The sequence below is a fragment of the Pinus tabuliformis genome, chromosome 4_1, assembly GCF_031772625.1.
Source record: "Pinus tabuliformis cultivar Carrire ecotype Pingquan chromosome 4_1, CPIR1, whole genome shotgun sequence".
Taxonomy (NCBI): Eukaryota; Viridiplantae; Streptophyta; class Pinopsida; order Pinales; family Pinaceae; genus Pinus; species Pinus tabuliformis.
The window spans coordinates 626,611,047-626,630,897 of NC_142303.1; the positions used below are offsets into that span (position 1 = coordinate 626,611,047).

General features: G+C 38.7%; 1 pseudogene; it reads left to right on the forward strand.

Annotated features, from left to right (window-relative positions):
• The first annotated feature begins 1,113 nt into the window (after positions 1-1,113).
• On the forward strand, positions 1,114-17,200 carry LOC149177583 (heat shock protein 81-1 pseudogene; annotated as a pseudogene).
• The last annotated feature ends 2,651 nt before the right edge of the window (positions 17,201-19,851 follow it).

Genomic DNA, 19,851 nt, shown 5'->3' on the forward strand with positions numbered 1-19,851 from the left:
GACGACATGGCATGTAATTATGATAGATAAATAGTAATAGAGGGTTGTTTAGGATTATTTAGATTAGCTCCTCATCTTATGGATTTGACCCTTGAGGATGGGAGGAGGTTGAATTCATGTCTATATATTTTTCTTCTTTCTCATTGTAAAGGGTTGGACTCAGCTGGATGCTCAAACTTTGATTTTACACCTTTTGTAAGCAATTTGGCAGGAGATTAATATGAATTGCAGCTATTTTTATGGGATCCATGTGGTATGAGTTTTAGTATAGTTTCTTCTTCTGTAATCTTATGTTAATGTGTTTTGTATACTTCTTTAATCATTTCATTGCTTCTAGTTGAATGTTTTCAAGTTGATAGGCAAAATTCATTGCATCAGTGCTCTGCCTTGGGAAACCATTCACCATTTCATGTTTTCAGCACTCTAGGAAGGATCCATGGTTTCACATGCCTTTCTTAGCTTCTCACCAGTCTAAAACATCTCACACCATCAAGCTCTTGAGTGCTAAAGCCTATGCCTACCTTGCCCCATTGAACACCCTGCAATTCTGACCTAGTTCCCTATACCTAAACTGTCTAGCTCCTCTTGATCCAGCAAAACCCCTACAAAATCCAATCAAAATTTCATGCTACTATACCTAACCTAAAATCCTTTACCTGATCCAGTCATCTTGGCTGAGATCCTTACAGAGAGAGCCCTCTCCCAGCCTAGTAAGGCTAGCTACTTGGCTAAGTGTGGTTTGTGGTTACCTTGGCATTGCCTTCCTTTAACCTGAGGTTCAATCTAGGTGATAACACACTCTCTAATATCTGACTATTGCTAGCCTCTGCCTCTGTCACATTGATATCTGACTGCATCAACCGCCACTGATCCATCCTGCTACTGTGTACTATGGGCTCCCGTAGCAAGGTAATTATCCATGAGACAAAACGTATCAATGGACCCTACCCAAATTTCTTCACTCTTGGGACTAATAATTCATATCGCCCCACCTCTCACCTATAGTTATGGCTGCATGTTCTCCCTCTACCCACTTGGATCGAAATTTCTCCCTATTCGAGGTCTCTGCTTGAGTGGATGTCTCCACTCGATCTCCTCTCTGCTTCTCCAATTATGGTTACTCCAAAACTTTCTGAGGCTGCTTATTTTATGCTTGAGTGTATCTCTCCACTCGATCTCCTCTTTGCTTCTCTAATTGTGGTTGCTGCACAACTTTCTGAGACTATTTATGACGCTTCTTCTGGGGCTGCATGTTCAGAAGTAATTCATTCTCCCTCTCAACCACCAAGTCTCTAACCTTTGCCTTGCTCCTCAAGGCTTTTCATGCATCTTCGACCTTGAGAGCATACAGGTTCTTGACTCGCAAACTGATATATTTCACCTTTCCTATGGTGATGTGTCTAAGGAAAACCTTTCCCTTACTAAAAATCACATCATAACCATGGTCTTCCAATACAATGACGAAAAAAAGATTCTTCTTTAATCCTGGAATATACATCACATCTGTGATTCTGAGAGGGGAGTCAACCTCCCTCTGAAAGGTAATTGTACCGAACCTAGTAACGCTATACCTCCCATCATCTCCAAACTCTATGTTCTTCTTGAGGTCTTTCTCCTCAAAGTCACTAAAGATATCTCTATTCCTCGTCATATGGAATGAAGCATCACTGTCAAGATACCACATGCTTGCCATTATAGTGTTGGACATGCATGGAACGAGAGTGAAATCAAGTTTGAATTGTGAAGCTAGAGCTTCACATGCTGTCGCTATCACTGGATCCATCTTGATTTCTTTCTTCTGTGGGAAATTCATGGCATAGTGCACGAACCCATGACAGTGAAAATACTTGACTTTCGACAAGTCCTTATTTCCCCCCAAATTTCCTTGGGACTTCTTTACCTTGGATTTCTTTTCTTTTCTCACTAATGCAAAGTCCTCTTCCACTTCTTTGGAAGAGGTCCCATCTCTGGTGTTCTACCAAATCTCTTCATGTACCAAATCTGACCACAACCATTCCCAATCTGGTAGCTTCTCCCTCCCATTAACAGAGTCTTGATAACTATGCCAACTCTTGGGAAGTCTTAGAAGAGATAGGCTCACCATATCGTCTTCAGAAACAACAATCCTGACACTTCCAATCTCATCCTGACAAGAGGTGAACTTGGTCAAGTAATTTGGAATTGAGTCGCCCTTCTCCATCTTGATCTTTCTGAGTTTTTCCTTCAGTGCCAACTTCCTATGGTCACTACTATTTTGAAACAGGTTATCAATGCCTTCCACATTGAGTATGGAGTATCCTTACCATGGAGACTCAAGACAATGTGATCTCAAACTCCTTCCACGATAATCCTTCTCGCTTTTGCCACTCACTTTCTACATTTAGCCATATATTTAGCATCAGATGCTGGAGACTTAGGAATGTCATGATCTATTAATTCCTTGAGTTCATTGTCTTCTAGCACTGCCTCCACCCCATCCTTCCAAGATATTTAATTTCAATTTCCTTCCAAGGCATACTCAAGTCTCAAACCATAGAAATCCATATTGTTGATTCTGAAATATGAACTTGCAAATTCAATTTCACCTACACAACAAAATCAAATTATCCTCTTCTATACTATCTTTACCTTTGATACCATGTAGATTTTTACTGTATATTCAACAACTTATGTGATGTGCTAAAGCACAAGACAAGAATCTACTCTACTCTTCAATGGAAACCAAAATTGATCGATGAAAACAATAACCAGAAAAGGAAGAATATCAATCACACATAACATAATATTTCTCTTAGGAATGAAACTGCTCAAAACCCCGACTATCTATATTGCATTAACTAGAAGACCTGAGAAGAAAATACAATGCTTGTTCAACCCAAACAATTCCTGCACTAGTACAATCTATCTCTTTGCTTCCTAGGTTGAATCTGGCCAACACTTAGCCAATTTACTAGCCTTCCAAGCCCCTACTTCCTTGCACAATTCCTGAGAGAATTATCCTCTATTTAATGTGGAAATTCCCTCTCCATAATTGTCCAATCCAAACATAGGTCCTCAACTGATTGCATGCACCATCTGTACAACTCAGAAAATTATACAACTGATAGTACGTTGCCCCTGAACTCTAATCTCAACTGGGTAGTCCTCTGAACTGACATGCATGAGTTATTTATGAGTAAATATTTAGTTAACTGGTGTGGTATTGGTGATGCACTGGTGCACTACTCCACTACTAGACCTCTACTAGTTCCTCCAACAATTAGAACTAGTTTAATTGACTATAACACAGTTAGACTGAGTTATCTAATTACAACTCAAAATAACTCAACTTGGGCCCCTAAAATTTAGGGATCAAACTACATGACTCTAGATAGACTTCGAACTCGAATTTCCTAAGTCAATTAAGTCAATTTAACTTAACTCACTATTACAAATTGCTATGAGAATTAGAATTAGAATTAGAATTTAAATTCATAATTTAATTCAAGGAAAAATTAAATTGGAATTTGTAGATGTTATTTTTAACATTTCTTGTTGCTATTTTCAACATGGTATAAATGATATTGGTTTTCAACTCCAATTTTAATGCAATAAACATGCAAAAATGAATCTTTTGATTCGATGAAATTCTGTCTATGGTAAGGAGAAAATTATTTTCAATATTCAAAGAAAATGCAAGAATTGTACTTTCACCATATTTCCTTTCATAAAGTACACAAAATGATTCAAAAAACACACCTTCAACACAAAGTCAAAAAGATTATGAACCATGCAATGTAAATTATGCACAATTCTTCAAAACAAACACAAGATGATTCCAGATCAGTAAAAGAACAATATAACAAGACTACTTATGCATAACAGTACCTTCTTTCACTAATGCAATAAAAGAACCAATCAAGTGTAAGTAAAGGAAATTTCACAAAAATCATGCAACCTTAATGAAATCAAATGTAATATGAGATTTCATAAACAAAAAAATCAAAATGAAATTATGTGAAAATTCCACAATTTAACCCCCCCTAAAAACACCCAAAAATTGTTAAGAAATTAGACAAACCTTTGAGTAGTGAGCAAAATAGAGAAGAGCTGAAAAATCCCTAAATTTTCATTTTTTTTTTTTATGTATATCACATTTGAGAAATTGACTCCAGTGCATTGTCACTCTGTTGCTAAGAGAAAACTACACAACTTGTGCTTTGTTGCTAAAAGAACAGTGCGCAACCCAAGAAAAAATAAAATAAAAATATAGCTAGAGATCCAAAATTTTAACTTGTCAAAGATTTATACACAACCAATCAAGGTAGTGGAAGGCATAGGAAGGAACATTGAAGAAATAAATGATCCCCAGTGGAGTCGCCAATTTTTTAGGTGGACAAATCTCGTCTTGTGGAAAAGACAAGATCTCCCTAGATTCAATGGTTGAATCTAGTAACAAACAAACAAAAACACTAGTAAATCTTTCTCTAGGTTTATTCCTATTGAATCATAAGCAAGAGTACTGGAATATGAAATCCATACCTTTCAAACGAAATGCCTGATGAAGATCCTTGTTATGGTTTGATGAAACTTTCTAATGCTTAGAATCCAGACCTGCAAACACAATAATAACAAAAGATCAAAGGCATATGATAGATAAATGACTCAATAAAACCCATACTAGTGATCAAGGAGACTAGTACCTAATATCATTATCAATGGAAAAATAGAAGTAAACACACAATACATCAGCTCCATTGAATAATATAGTGAAAAATAAACACTCTTTTGAATTATAATTGAATGAAAATGAGCAATACAAACTTAGACCTGATGTTGAAAACTTCCTTCCAATAGTCTCCAATCCTCCCTTAAGTGATAATATTTCAGACTCAATTTGACAACATAAGTTTACATTCCAAATTCCTCCTTTACCCTCTGGCCTGTGCTAAATTTATATGCCAAGAGGAGGAGGTTGGAGATCCTCTTCTCAAGGGATTAGATCCATAAAGAGAAGATTTATGGTTCCACAAAGAGAGGGAGTTTGATCCATGAACCAAGGGATGAGGCCCAAGTAAACAGGGGCTCAAGGCCTTCAGTCATGGAAATATTCCTCCAACAAGGCTTCTAGAAATTGATTTTCATTTTTTTACCTACGTGAAGAGGTTGCTGCACCTTTCAATGGAGAAAAAAGCATAGGATTGCACATGTCATAATGATTATAACTGCGTTTGCATAGTTAGTGACTAGAGAAAGTGCGTAAGTGCTTGAAAATAGGTTTTTTTGCAATGTAATCTAGGATTTTTGTTATCTTTGGAATGATTTTGCTTCTGACATTATAGGGGATTGATTTGGAACACTTCATCAGATAGAAAAAGTTCTAGATTGGCAGTCATTTCCCCGATGGTGACTAAATGATGTGTAACATAAGTGTGATTTTGCCCAACAATATTTGGTGTATTTGGGGGTATGTGATATATGGAGGAGAGCTGAAGATAGATCTTGCCAAGATGGAGGCCATCATGAAATGATTGGGGCCTACTAATGTTTTTGAGGCCAGGAGTTTCAATGGGGTAGAAAAGTACCTGAGGAAAGTCATAGCCTCATTTTCAGTGGTAGAAACACTGCTCCATGCCATAACAACAAGTGGCAAGAGTTCCCTGTGGGGAAAGGGTCAACAAAGGGATTTTGAGGAGATAAAGAAGAAGAGAAGTCAAGCACCTGTTTTGGCATTACCAATATTGCAACGATCCTTTGAAGTAGAGACAAATATGAGTGGGTGTGCTATGGGAGCAGCCTTGATGTAGGGAGGAAGGCATGTATGCTACCATTATGATGTATTTAATGGGGCAGTACTTAACTAACCTACCCATGACAAGGGACTCTATTCCTTGGTGTAAGCTACAAATAAGTGGAAGCACTATTTGATGGGAAAGGAGACAATAATCCACACAGATCACCAACCACTATAGTACTTGTAGGCCTGGAGTAAAGATTCAACGAACTAGGCATTACAAGTGGATGGGGTTTCTACAACAATTTCATTTGGTGATCAAGTACAAGAAGGGAAACACAAAAAAGTTGGTCGACATTCTTTCAAGGCTACCCACACCAAAGATCACAACTTTGGGAACTCTTATGCAAATGGATCCATTCACCCATGATGCATATAGAGAGGCATATTCAGAGGATGAGGACTTCAAGGAGGTGTTTTAGCAGTTGTAGAGTCCTAGTCATGTGCACGATGGTGATAACACCATTGAATACCATCTCCAAGATGGGATACTCTATAGGCTGGATAAGCTATGTATTCCTAAACGTGAGAAATTGTAGTTGATTAGAGAGGCTAACACCTCCAAGGTAAAAGGGCACTTTGATGTAGGGAAGACCATGGCCAACTTAAAAAGGTATGTGTATTAGCACAAGATGCAAGAGCATGTAGCTAGTTTCATAAGAGGATGCATGCTTTGTTGTACCAACAAACCTAGCAATAAGAAACAAGATCTATATCATCCCTTAACTGTACCTACTTGTCCTTGGGAAAGCATTTCCATGGAATTTATGGAAGTTTTACCAACAACTAGGAAGGGACATGACTTCTTGTTTGTGGTAGTTGATAGGTTCAATTCATGTGTGTTCTGATGCCTTGTAAAAATACCATCAGTGGGAAAGAAGCAACAAACTTATTCTTTAGATAGGTTTGGGTGCACTTTGGGATACCAAGAAGCATCATTTCAGACAAGGTTACAATATTCCTTAGTGAATTTTGGACTACATTGTGGGAGAAGATGGACACAAAGTTGAAGAGATCTACAACATCCCATCCACAGACAGATGGGTATACATAAGTAGTCAACATGAATTTGGTGTAACTTTTGAGGGGATACAACCAGAAGAATCCGAAGACATGGGATGAAAATATGGTATATATACAACATTCTTATAATAAAGTCTTCCAAAATTCTACATGAAAGTCCCCATTTGAAACCTACTTTGGATATTTGTCGCCTTCACCTTGGAAATTGCATATGGACAACAAGGAGGAGTGAGCGAAGATCTTACAGAGTGCATTGAGGGCTGAAAATTTTATAGAGAAGATAAACAAAATCCATCTAGAGATACAAGATACACTGCATAAGTTACAAGAGAAATATAAGGTCAAGCACGATCAACATAGAATAGAGAAATCATTCAAGGTGGGAGACAAAGTATGACTACAGTTGAACAGGGAGAGGCTACAAGGGCCTAGTAATAAAATCAAGGCTCTAAGGTATGGTCTATTTGAGATACTGAAAAGGTGGGTGATAATTCCTATCAACTTAGTTTACCATCATATATATGCATTTACTCAATTATGAATGTAGAGAACTTGAAACTCTATGGGCCTTCCATGCTAGATTAGGAGGAGGAACAAGTCCTACCTTATGTGGCAGATTTGGCACCAGATACTCAGGCATATTTGAAAGAAGATACCGTTTTGTAGAAGAGGTCTAGAACTACAAGACATGGGTAGCATGACCTTTGGTAGATTGGGTTGAAAGGAAAACTTCCAGGCAAAGCTATATGGTACACTAGAGAGGTGGTGGAGGAAAAATATCCTCACCTCATTCAGTAGAAGCTTTTGGGGAAAAAAGTCTCCCAAAATTGGGAGGTGTGATCTAGATTGGATCATTATATTGTTTTTCATCCATCTTGATGCTTTGAGAGTGGAAAAAGTGGAGGAATAAGCTCACGAGACCGTTTTTACCAGTGGGACCCAGTTTGGCAAAAGAAGGTATGAAAAATTCTAGGAGAATTTTAAGGCATCAAATGATGTTTTTTGGGGGAATAGTGTGGCACTTTTTCATGCTATTCTACACACATAGAAATTTCCAATGGCACAATAATTGTGTTAATAAGTGATCTGAAAATCACTCGTGAGTGATCTTAGTTAAATAATTAATGAATGAAGGTATTGCAAACTCATGTGTTGGTGTGTGCCTATGTTATCTTAGGCAACAGATCGATCAGATTGCAAAATACACAAACACTAGAAAATGGAAGACAGAAAGAGAAAATCAGTAAGCAAATACAAGAACACAACAAATTAATAAGGAGTTCACCCTATCCTCCAGGGCTACGTCTCCGGTCCAGCTTTCAGTGGTGGCCTTCTTTTATTGTGTCTTTAAAGCAGAGTTTTTATAGTGAGGAGCTCAATTTGAGTCTCCTAAAATAGATAATGCTTAGTAGGGTGGTTCTTGGATTCCCCAAGCCACTAGAGTACACAGATTCTTTCCTTACCAAGTCTTGATCTCTCTGGTCTTCAATGGGAGGAGTCCAATGTGGTACTCAATTCTAGACAGATCCTCACAGCGATTGCTTGAACCTCTCAAGACTTCTGTCTGCTCGATGCTGCCTTAGGTCAGCTTGGCTCTTTGTTTTCTACTTCTTGCTTCACTGTCTCTTTCACCTTTTTGTTCACTATTTTTCTTCTCTGGCTCTTCCTCTCTTTTCTTCTCTATCTTGTTCTCTATTTGTTCATGGCTTAAAGCCAATTTGTCCTTGATGGTTCACTTCCACTTTCGCCCCTTCAAATTGCTTGCTGTTGTTCGCTTGGAGTTCCTTGCCTTTGCGTCATCACCAACGTCCCACAAGGAAGTGGCCACTTGTCCTCTCACGAACTGTGCCATCTCTTCCTCAATGGTTTGATATTTCGGTTATGTTGTGAAAAGATTCATCCACCAACTCAGCGGTCAAATCAGACTTCAGACTTTTATATGCCGCGACTTAATTCCCCCATCAAATTCGGTTTCCCATCGGGCGCAATCTCCGTCGTCAGATCTGGAGCCCCCTAGATCCTATGGTGTTCTCTCTTTTTGCACGGTTGACTTGCTCGACTGTTAGCTCACGATGAGAGGTGGTTTTCTCTCTCATCCACCGAACACGCGTTGTGCAATGAATGGAATCGCTCGTTCTCTGCCCAAATACAGTTAGCGCCCAATGTGCCTCCAATATTCCACCAGTTTTTGGAGTGCGGGACCCACATTTTGCCTTAGCGCTTTCCCTACGGTTTCCTAGCTTCCCATGTGATCGAGCGCTCGGGGCTTTTCCTTCTCGAGGGGTTTTGCCTAGCGATCAGAAATGGCCTCCGTTTCCTAATCCGGGCTTCCTAACTGCCAGTTTTTCCTCCTGCGTGGTCTCCATGGGCCTCGGTCAGTGCGCTTTGACCGAGGTCCTCGTCGTTCCTTGTTGGCTGCAAACTGCCACTGTCCAGAGGTCTTCCTGATAGCTCTTTGTTCATAAATTTGAAGTCTGTCCTGATTTGATATAGTCATGGCACTTTGATAATTTTCATGGATCCAATTCGGATCATGACCTTCCCACTGAAAAAGCTTTTGGACCACCAAAAGTTGGTTTTCAAGCATCTTCTAAGTGAGGGTACAATTGCCACACTTGTCCAATCTCTATCCACTTTGTACTACTTGGCTTTGAACCCTTGAGACTAATTCTGAGGTACTCAACATCTCCTTTGTGCGTTGTCCTCACCTTCCTGTCCAGAACCGTGTCTTCCTGCAATTCATTAAGATATTCAGGTAGCAGGTCATCAATAGAAGGAAATTGACTCTGCTCTTCAGGATCTTCAATTAATGAAGGTTCAAACAATCTCAAGCAATTGGCATTTACGATTGAGTAGATGTGCATGTACGTTGGTAGATCAAGGTGAAAAGCATTCTCACCAATCTTCTCAAGTATCTTGAAGGATCCATACCTGATAGGATTTAACTTTTTACCTTCACCTTGCATCCTCTCCTTGCTGATATACAACCAGAATTGGTCACCAACTTGGAAACTATGCTCCATCTGATGCTTGTCATGCCTTGCCTTGTATTTGGCTTGGCTCTTTTACAGCTGTTCCTGTACTGCCTGGTGGATCTCTTGGATTCGTTCAATGAACCTAATTGCCCTGTCCACATCATTGTGCCCCTCAACTGTGGTGTCTTTATGAAAGACAAAATCCAAAGGAGACCTTGGTGTGAAACCAAAACAGGTCTCAAAAGGAGATCTCTGTGTAGAAGAATGTTTTGCTCTATTGTAAGCATGTTGTACATAACACAAATGTTCATCCCAAAGCTTAGGATGCTTGCTGCAATATCCCCTAAGTAACTGGATCACTGTCCTGTTAACTACTTCTGTCTGGCCATCAGTTTGTGGATGAAAAGCTGTGCTTTTCTTCAGTTTGGTGTCCATCAGTTCCCACAGACTTGACCAAAACTTCCCCACAAATTAGGTGTCTCGATCAAATACAATGGAAGTGGGTAATCCAAAATGAACCCATACATGTTCAAAAAACAATTTTGTAGTTTGTTCAGTTGTAATCTGTTTTTTACAAGGTATCAAAATACACATTTTACTGAACCTATCCACAACAACATACAGATAATCATGACCTTTCCTAGATTTAGGCAGTCTTCCAACAAAATCCATGGAAACACTTTCCCAAGGGTGAGAAGGAACTAGTAATGGAGTGTACAAGCCTAGTTTTCTATTGCTGGGCTTGTTTTTAGCACACATAGTACACCCTCTTACATATCTAGAAACTGTCTCGTTCATTTTTGGCCAATAACAAAATCTTTGTAGCTGTGCAACTGTTTTACTTACCCCAAGGTGACCTGATATTAGAGAAGTGTGTGCTTCTCGAATTATCTTTACTCTTTTAGTTTGTGGAATGCATAACTTCCCACAATGGTATAAGAGTCAGCCCTTTACATGATAATCCAATTCTTCTACTCATTTGCCTTGACTTAAAGTTGCATATACATATTTAAAGTCTATATCTTGAGCATATTGTTCAATGTAGCTCTCATGTAATACAGAATTATGCTTAAGTATAGTAGATGCATTTATAATGGGTCTAGATAGCATGTTTGCAACATTATTGTGTATGCCCTCTTTATATCTGATGACTAAATGAAACTGTTGTAGAAAACCTATCCATCTATAGTGCCTTGATTGCTGCAACTTAGTTTGGGAGTGTAGATATTGAAGTGGTTGATGATCAATATGTATTACTGTTTCTTTGCCCATTAAGTAATGTTTCCACTTTTTCACACTCTGTACTAATGCATACAATTATTTATCATATGTAGGATAGTTAACCACTGCAGAATTAAATGTCTCAGAATGATAACATATGGGTTTACCATGCTGTGTCAACACTGCTCCCATGGCATAATCACTGGCATTCGTTTGGATCTCAAATGGTCTTTGAAGATCAGATAGTGCTAGTATAGGTGCTGTATTAATCTTTTCTTTCAAGGTGTCGAAGGCTTTCTACTGTTTGCCTCCCCACTGAAACACCTTGTTAAATCTTGTCAAAGCATGTAAGGGAGCTACAATTAAGGAAAAGTTAGAAATGAACTTCCTCCAATATTGTGCTACTCCTAAGAAGCTTCTAACTTCTGTAGAAGATTTGGGTTTAGGCCAGTTTACAGTGACTACCACCTTAGAGGGATCTATCTTCAATTCACCATCCCCTACTATATGACCCAAATAATTCAGAGATGTTTTGCCAAATTCACATTTTGAGAGTTTAACATAAAGTTTTTCTCTTTTCAAAACATCTAGTGTATGCTTAACATGCTTTAAGTGTTCTTCCCACATTTTGCTAAATATCAGAATGTCATCTAGATACACAATAACAAAATCATCAAGAAAAAGTCTGAGTACATCATTCATTAATCTCATGAAAGTAGCAGGAGCATTAGTTAAGCCAAAAGGCATAACCAACCACTCATACAATCCCTGCTTTGTTTTGAAAGCAGTCTTCCATGCATCTTGTTCTGCAACTCTGACCTAATGGTATCCATTATGCAAGTCTAGCTTGGAGAAATAAACAACTTATTTCAATTGATCTAAAAGATCTTCTATGCAAGGAAGGGGATAACGATTTTTGATTGTTATCTTGTTCAGTGCTTGATAATCAATGCACATTCTCCACGAGCCATCTTTCTTTCTCACCAAAACGATTGGAGACCCACATGGTGATGTTCTAGGTCTGATGAACCCCTTCTCGAGAAACTCCTACACCTGCTTCTTGATTTTAGCATTCTCTAAAGTGGACAACCTGTACATTCCAATGTTAGGCAAGGGAGCATCTTGCTGCAGAATAATATCATGCACTATTTCCTTTTTGGGTGGCAGATCTTTAGGTTCTTGAAACAAGATATCATACTCTGAAACAACCTTTTCTATATCAACTTGCTGTTTAGCATTACAACCCTCAAATACATTGGTGTTATCAGGTTTCTTTACCTTTACAACCTTTAGTAAGAATTGTTTGCATGAATTTATCATTCTTTTCATCTGCCCTGAGTTTATGAGAGTATAATTATTCTTGAGCTTATGAGCTCTTACAAAGGATTCAATTCCATCTTTAACAAGTAGATACTTGTTCTCAGCTCTATAGAAAATAGCTTTTCTGTTATACAAGTAAGGAATTCCTAAAACAATTCCACATATATCCAAAGGAATTATGTCTAACTCAACCTCATCTACAAATGCTGACCCAAAAGAAAACTTGAGTTTGCATTGTCTAGTCACTTGTAGTTGTGCTTTATCATTCAACCATCCTAATGGGTATGGTTTCTTGTGAGGTGTAGTTACTAATCCTAACTTCTTTACAATTGCTTCAGAAATCAAATTTACTTGTGAGCCACTATCAAACAAAGTATCAATCTTTTGATGTTTGGAAATAACTCGAATATGGAAAAGCTCACGTCTTTTTCTCTAATTTTATTCATCAATAGTAGATTGTGAAAAATTACTAGTAGATGCTTCAGAATTCTTACCTCTTATACCTGTGGCTGCAATGGTTGTTTGATCTCCTGAGTCTGACCCCAAATCCTTCTGAATAGTTGCAACAATCTTCTTCTTCTTGCCGTCAAACTTCTTAGGTCTCAGTTCTGGATGCATAATCCAACAGTGCTCATCATCATGCCCATCCTTTTTACAGTGAGTGAATGAAGCCTTACTTTTCTGTGTAGTGTTAGCGTTCCTTGCTTTCCATTTTTGCTTTCTTTTCTCCTTATTCTTGATTGTAGTGGGTTGGGATGATCCCCCAACTTCTAGACTTCCATTCTTTCCTCTAGCTTCTAGATGAGTAGCTTGTACGGATACCTCATCTATACTAGTGGGATTAAACATGAGGATAGTGTGCCTCATGTAGTTGTGTAGACCACCAATGTACTTCAACAGAGTCTCAGGTGAGTCTAATGAGATTCCTAGAATCAATGCTCTCTTTCTAAATTCTTGAGTGTACCCTTGCACACTTTGCCATTTCAACTGTTGAAGAGTTTGCCAGCTCATCATGGCTTGCTGCATGTAGGCCAATGGATAGAATTTCTTTTTGATTGTAGAAACAAATTCACTCTAGACAGAGATAGTCTTACCATGTCTTTTCATGTCAACTTGGGTCCTGCCTTCCCACCAAACCAAGGTAGTGCCTCCAAGGCGTAGGCTTGCCAGCTGAATCTTTCTCTTGTCTGAATCGATATTTTGCACTCTGCAATAAACATCAATTTGTCTAATCCAATTGTCCAACTTTTTTGCATTCAACTCTCCATCATATATAGGTAAATCAAATTTAACATCCAATTTAATCAAAGATGCCTTATTTTTATGTTCAGGGCTATTAGGAGGTGGGAGAAAGCTTTCTTCTTTCCCCTTGCCTTTTGAGTGGTCATGGAAGTGAGACTCATCTTCTCCTTTATCTTGTTTAGAGCCTGATGAATCTTCATCCTTATGTTTTCTAAAGTCCCTATACATTTCTTCTACCATGGACTTTATAGCTAGGAAACTATCTATGAATTGAGGGTCTGGCCCCATAGAACCTTCCTCTAACATTATCTTCTGAGGATAGACTCTCCCAATTTTAGGATTAGTTTCAACCAACTCTCCTTCTCCTAATTTGAGCTTTGATCTAGTTATCATTCAACAGCTAAGCCAACACAAGCTTGTCTAAACTTAACAACGTAAAGCTCTGATACCACTTGATCTAAAAATCACTCGTGAGTGACCTCAGTTAAATAATTAATGAATGAAGGTATTACAAAATTCTGTGCTAGTGTGTGTCTATGTTATCTTAGGCAATGGATCGATCAAATTGCAAAATACACAGACACTGGAAAATGGAAGACAGTAAGAGAAACACAGTAAGCAAATACAAGAACACAACAAATTAATAAGGAGTTCACCCTATCCTCCAGGGCTACATCTCCGATCCAACTTTCAGTGGTGGCCTTCTTTTAATGTGTCTTTAATGCAAATGTTTTAAAGTGAGGAGCTCAATTTGAGTCTCCTGAAACAGATAATGCTTAGTAGGGTGGTTCTTGTATTCCCCAAGCCACTAAAGTGCACATAATATTTCCTTACCAAGTCTTGACCTCTCTGGTCTTCAATGGGAGGAGCCCAATGTGGTACTTAATTCCTGACAGATCCTCACAGGGATTGCTTGAAACTCTCAAGACTTCTGTCTGCTTGATGTTGCCTTAGGTCAGCTTGGCTCTCTGTTTTCTGCTTCTTGCTTCACTGTCTCTTTCGCCTTTTCGTTCACTGTTTTTCTTCTCTAGCTCTTCCTCCCTTTTCTTCTCTATCTTGTTCTCTGTTTGTTCATGGCTTAAAGCCAATCCGTTCTTGATGGTTCGCTTCCACTTCCACCCCTTCGGATCGCCTGTTGTAGTTTGCTTGGAGTTCCCTGCCTCTGCGTCATCACCAACATCCCATAGGGAAGTGGCCACTTGTCCTCTCACGAACTGCGCCAGCTCTTCCTCAATGGTTTGGTATTTCAGTTACATTGTGAAATGATCATCCACCAACTGAGTGGTCAAATCAGACTTTAGACTTTTATATGCCGCGGTTTAATCCCCCCATCAAATCTAGTTTCCCATTGGGCGCAATCTCCATCATCAGATCTGGAGCCCCCCAAATCCTACGGTGTTCGCTCTTTTCGCATGGTTGACTTGCTCGACCGTTAGCCCACGATGAGAGGCGGTTTTCTCTCTCATCTGTCGGACATGCATCATGCAATGAATGGAATCACTTGTTCTCTACCCAAATCCACTTACCACCCAATGCGCCTTTGATATTCCATCGGTTTTTGGAGTGCGGGACCCACCTTTCACCTTAGCGCTTTCCCTATGGTTTCCCGGCTTCCCATGTGACCGAGATCTCGAGGCTTTTCCTTCTTTAGGGGTTTTCCCCAGCTAAGCGCTAATCGTGCATCAGAAATGGCCTCCGTTTCTCGATCCGGGCTTCCTAGCAGCTAGTTTTGCCTCCTGTGCTATCTCTATGGGCCTTAGTTAGCGTGCTTTGACCAAGGTCCTCGTCGTTCCATGCTGGTTGAAAACTGCCACTGTCCAGAGGTCTCCCTGATAGCTCTTTGTTCATAAATTCAAAGTCTGTCTTGATTTGATACAATCATGGAACTTTGTTTATTTTCATGGATCCAATTCAGATCAATCAGAGTCCATATGTGAAAGTTATGCCACTCAGAAGTTGACCTTCCTGTTTTCACCACCATAATTCGAGAGGATGCCACGTCAGCCCCCATTATTCATGAAAAAGGGGCTAGCCACATGATTATGATGTAGAAGACTCTAGAAGAGTTTATATTGTAACTCTAATTAAGAGTTGAGATAGTCAAACCTAACCACTAGTAGGCTATCGAGCTGTGTTATAATTGGACCAATAGGAGGAAAAGGGAATCCATACTTTCGAGTGCATTTATTCCATAGCTGAGAAAAGATAGCTAAGAGGGATATGAGGTAGAGAACATAGAGAGGATATGTGTACTGCAGTAGCCCATGGGCCACATGCCATACTTCTTTGTACTTGCAACCATATTTCCATTCAGAGAAAGAGAGCGAAGTGACCTCAACTTCCAGCTGGGTTTTTCTGCTGAAAGGGTTTCCTAGAACATATCTTGTGTCAAATGTGTGTGTGAGATTTTTATTCCATTGTTCTCTATTTTTTGCATAATTTTGATTCACATGCATACATTGTTAACAATAAATATACAAATCCAAAAATCTAATAAAATTGTAAAAATGTAGAATTTCATATTTTGCATATAATTTTATCAGATTTGTTGTGAAGAACTATCCAGTGGAATATCCACGATAGTTTACATATCATGGCACCAAAGTGTTTATGGAAGATCTTAAAACTAGTGCTGATGTTAGCATGATTGATGAGTTTGATGTGGGTTTCTACTCTACATATTGGATTGTCACCACCAATCACAATGACGATGAGTAATATATTTAGGAATCTCAGGTTGGCTGATCGTTTATCGTTACCAGAGATACAAGTGGGGAGGTTCTTGGTAGAGGAACCAAGATCACTCTGTTTCTCAGAGAAGATAAGTTGGAATACCTTGAGGAGAGGCCTTTGAAGGACCTTGTTAAGAAGCATTCAGAGTTCATTAGCTATCCTATATCTCTTTGGACTGAGAAGAATACATAAAAGGAATTTTTCGATGATGAATAGGAGGAGGAAAAGGAAAAGAGAGGAGAAGAGTCACTATTGAGGAAATGGGTGAAGAAAAGGAGATGGAAGGAATAGAGAAGATGAAGAATCAAGGAAGTTTCACATGAATGGAGTCTTGTGAACAAATAGAAGCCTATCTAGGTGAGGAAACTAGAGGATATTACAAAGGAAGAATGTGCAACAAGGAAAATGAATGGGAAGAGAACTTGGTAGTGGAATGTTTCTCTATTGATTGATATCTTGAGTTCAAGGCCATCCTCTTTATTCCTAAGAGGGCGTTGCTTGATCTCTTTAATACCAAAAAGAAGCTAAATAACATCAAGCTCTATGTTAGGTGTGGGAAACTGTGAAGAGCTAATACTAACGTATCTTAGATTTGTTAAGAGTGCTGTAGACTTTGAAGACCTTCCTTTGAATATTTCTCATGAAACTCCCCAACAAAACAAAATATTATAGGTTATTAGGAAGAACATTTACAAGAAGTGTGTGGAGCTATTCTTTGAAATTACTAAAAACAAGGAGGATTACAATAAATACTATGAGGCATTTTCAAAGAACCTTAAGCTTGGGATTCATATGGAGAGCTAGAATAGATCCAAGGTTTGGTATAAGGTACCACTCTATTGAGAGCAGAGATGAGATGACCAACTTGAAGGATTATGTTGTTGGAAATAATACTGAGAGGGGGGGGGGGTGAATCAGTATTATCAGATCATTAAAACCTTTTTCAATGCTGAAAAACATATACGCTACTTCAGTTAAGTTAACCCACGTGTACACGCTACTGTGTCTAAAGCAACTAGCATATATCCAGAAATCTTATGATTCAGTTAGCTTATCTTCAGTAAATGCATCAGAACATTATTAACCATATTAACAGTAGACAGGTGCAGTATAACAGAACAGATCATCACACAAAAAGCCACACACATGAACACAAAGATATAAGGTGGAAACCCAATGTGGGTGAAAACCACCTGCTGCAAGTCATCTCAATCTTCTTCTTAATAAGAAAATCCTTTTACAATATTTGTACTGGTGCAGTCTTATACCAGTACGGGAGCTACAACCCCCTTTTCTCTTGTACTAGCCGATCCATTTACTAGTACGCAGGCTACTACCTGCTACAATGCTCCAAAGATCTCCCTTAGCTTTTGTACTAGCTTAGATACTAGTACGTAGGTGCTTGCCTACAATCTTCTCACCTCCAGGTACCATGTTTCATACATTTTCAGACTGGATACACTGAAGCACAACACATAATCTGAAAGGCCACTTTTCATCCAATTTTCATACTGGACCCATAACTATCATTGAGGCTCAAAACAATCATCAAACTCTGAATCACTGAAACCCTGTTAACAACAGTCACCAGAACACAGAGCAGACACAGAACTCTGTAATAACCATCAGATCCATCTGCAACTTCAAATATCAAGCTTTACAATGTATACGCTACTTATATGAATCAAACCCGCGTGTATACGCGCTTTTGCCAAAGAAAACCCGCGTACAGATCTAAGAATAATTTCTCATAACTTGCAGCTGTACCAGACATCAGTCATACTCATAACACTTATAGAACAATACATGCGTCAGTATGTAGATCTAGAATAAGCATCATAAAGATAGTTCATTTCAAACCATTTGATCCCGATCTCTCCTTAGATCTTGTTCTCCATCAACCGGTGAGATCTCTCCTTAGCTCAGATCAAGCAATGCATCATCAACCCATAACCCTGCATATTGGATCTAATGCTTCATCAGATATTCAAGACATTTAAGATACTTTTGCCTAATGATTTCCTTCTCCTTATATAGCCTTAGGCCTTGTTCGATACCAAGGGCCAAAACCATAGAGATCCAATACCATCAACTTCAAAACTAGGGATCAACACGTCCGTCGAGACACCAAGGTCCAAAACCATAGGCACAACTTCCAAGGAATAACCGTCGTGGACCAAAGATAAGATTTCCACATACACGCGCTTTTGCTGAAGCCAACCTGCTGGTACACGCTACTTAGTATATAGCTAACCTACGTATACGCGACTTGGTATATAGTGAAACTGCTTGTATACGCTACTTGGGATATAGTGAACCAGCGTGTATATATTTTTCTTCATACTTGTAGACTGATCATCAATTCCTTGCTGCTGACCTTCTGCACTATGATTTGTCATCAGTGTGGTTTGCCATCAAGGACAACACTTGTCTCATAATGCCAACAATCTCCCCCTTTGGACTTGATGGCAAAGCTAACTTGTTACACTTAGAAACTATCATCTGATTCCTTTGAGCTGTCCTCCATCAGTCACATCTGACATCTCTTCTGAAGATTCATCTAGTTATACATAGGTGAGATATTCTTCTATGAGTGGGTTGCCATCAAGTACAACACATGCATCATAATGCCAACATATGTAACCAAAATGAAGGATGAGAATGTGTCTTTAAAGATCATAACATAAACAATGTAGTGATGATGAATGACAATGAAGAGTCGAAAGATCCATGTTGGAATTGAATGATGAAAAATGAACAAACCATAAGAGCTAAATGCGTCAAGCATGTAGCCAAACATGAAGAGCATATTGAAGATGGATGCACCTGAAGCCAAATGAGAATATGATATTGGAGGTGATGGATATTATGGATGGTATTCTATTATGCCATGAGATGAAATTTGAGGAAATGGGGACAAGATATCAATTTCAAATCAAATTTCATGGTGTACCACATAAAATTTATAATAAAATACAATAAACAAAAATATAGAGCCATGACTATGGAGATAAGTCACATCCTATAAATGAATATCATTAAAACGTAGTGTAAAGAAAGATGATGTCTTCACAAGAACTGGTAAAATTCTAAAGATAAAAGAGACTAAACATGTAAATCGTATTCATTAGAATATGATGGACCTAAGCCAAAATGCATATGAGTTACAAGTAAGACAAAGATATGCATTGATGTATGCTAGAGGTAGTCTTTATTACATAGCTTGAAATAGATCTATGCAGTCATCATCACCTGTAGTCAAACAAACTTGTGCATAATTATACCAATACTGAACTGTGGCATGAACTAGCATATGACGTTACTATATATGTTGGATATGCGGGGTAACAATGCCCAACAAAAAAGCAATTACATAATGTGCGCTTCATAATGGTATCTCCCCTGCATTACATAGTAATTCAAATCATGAAAGGAGAATGAATGAATATACATTACACTTGAAGTAGACCACAGGTATGTGTTATAGTGCCACAACAACATGAATTAATTTGCTAGAGCACCAGAAGTGTTATAATCTGTCAATATCGAGCATGCCACATTATT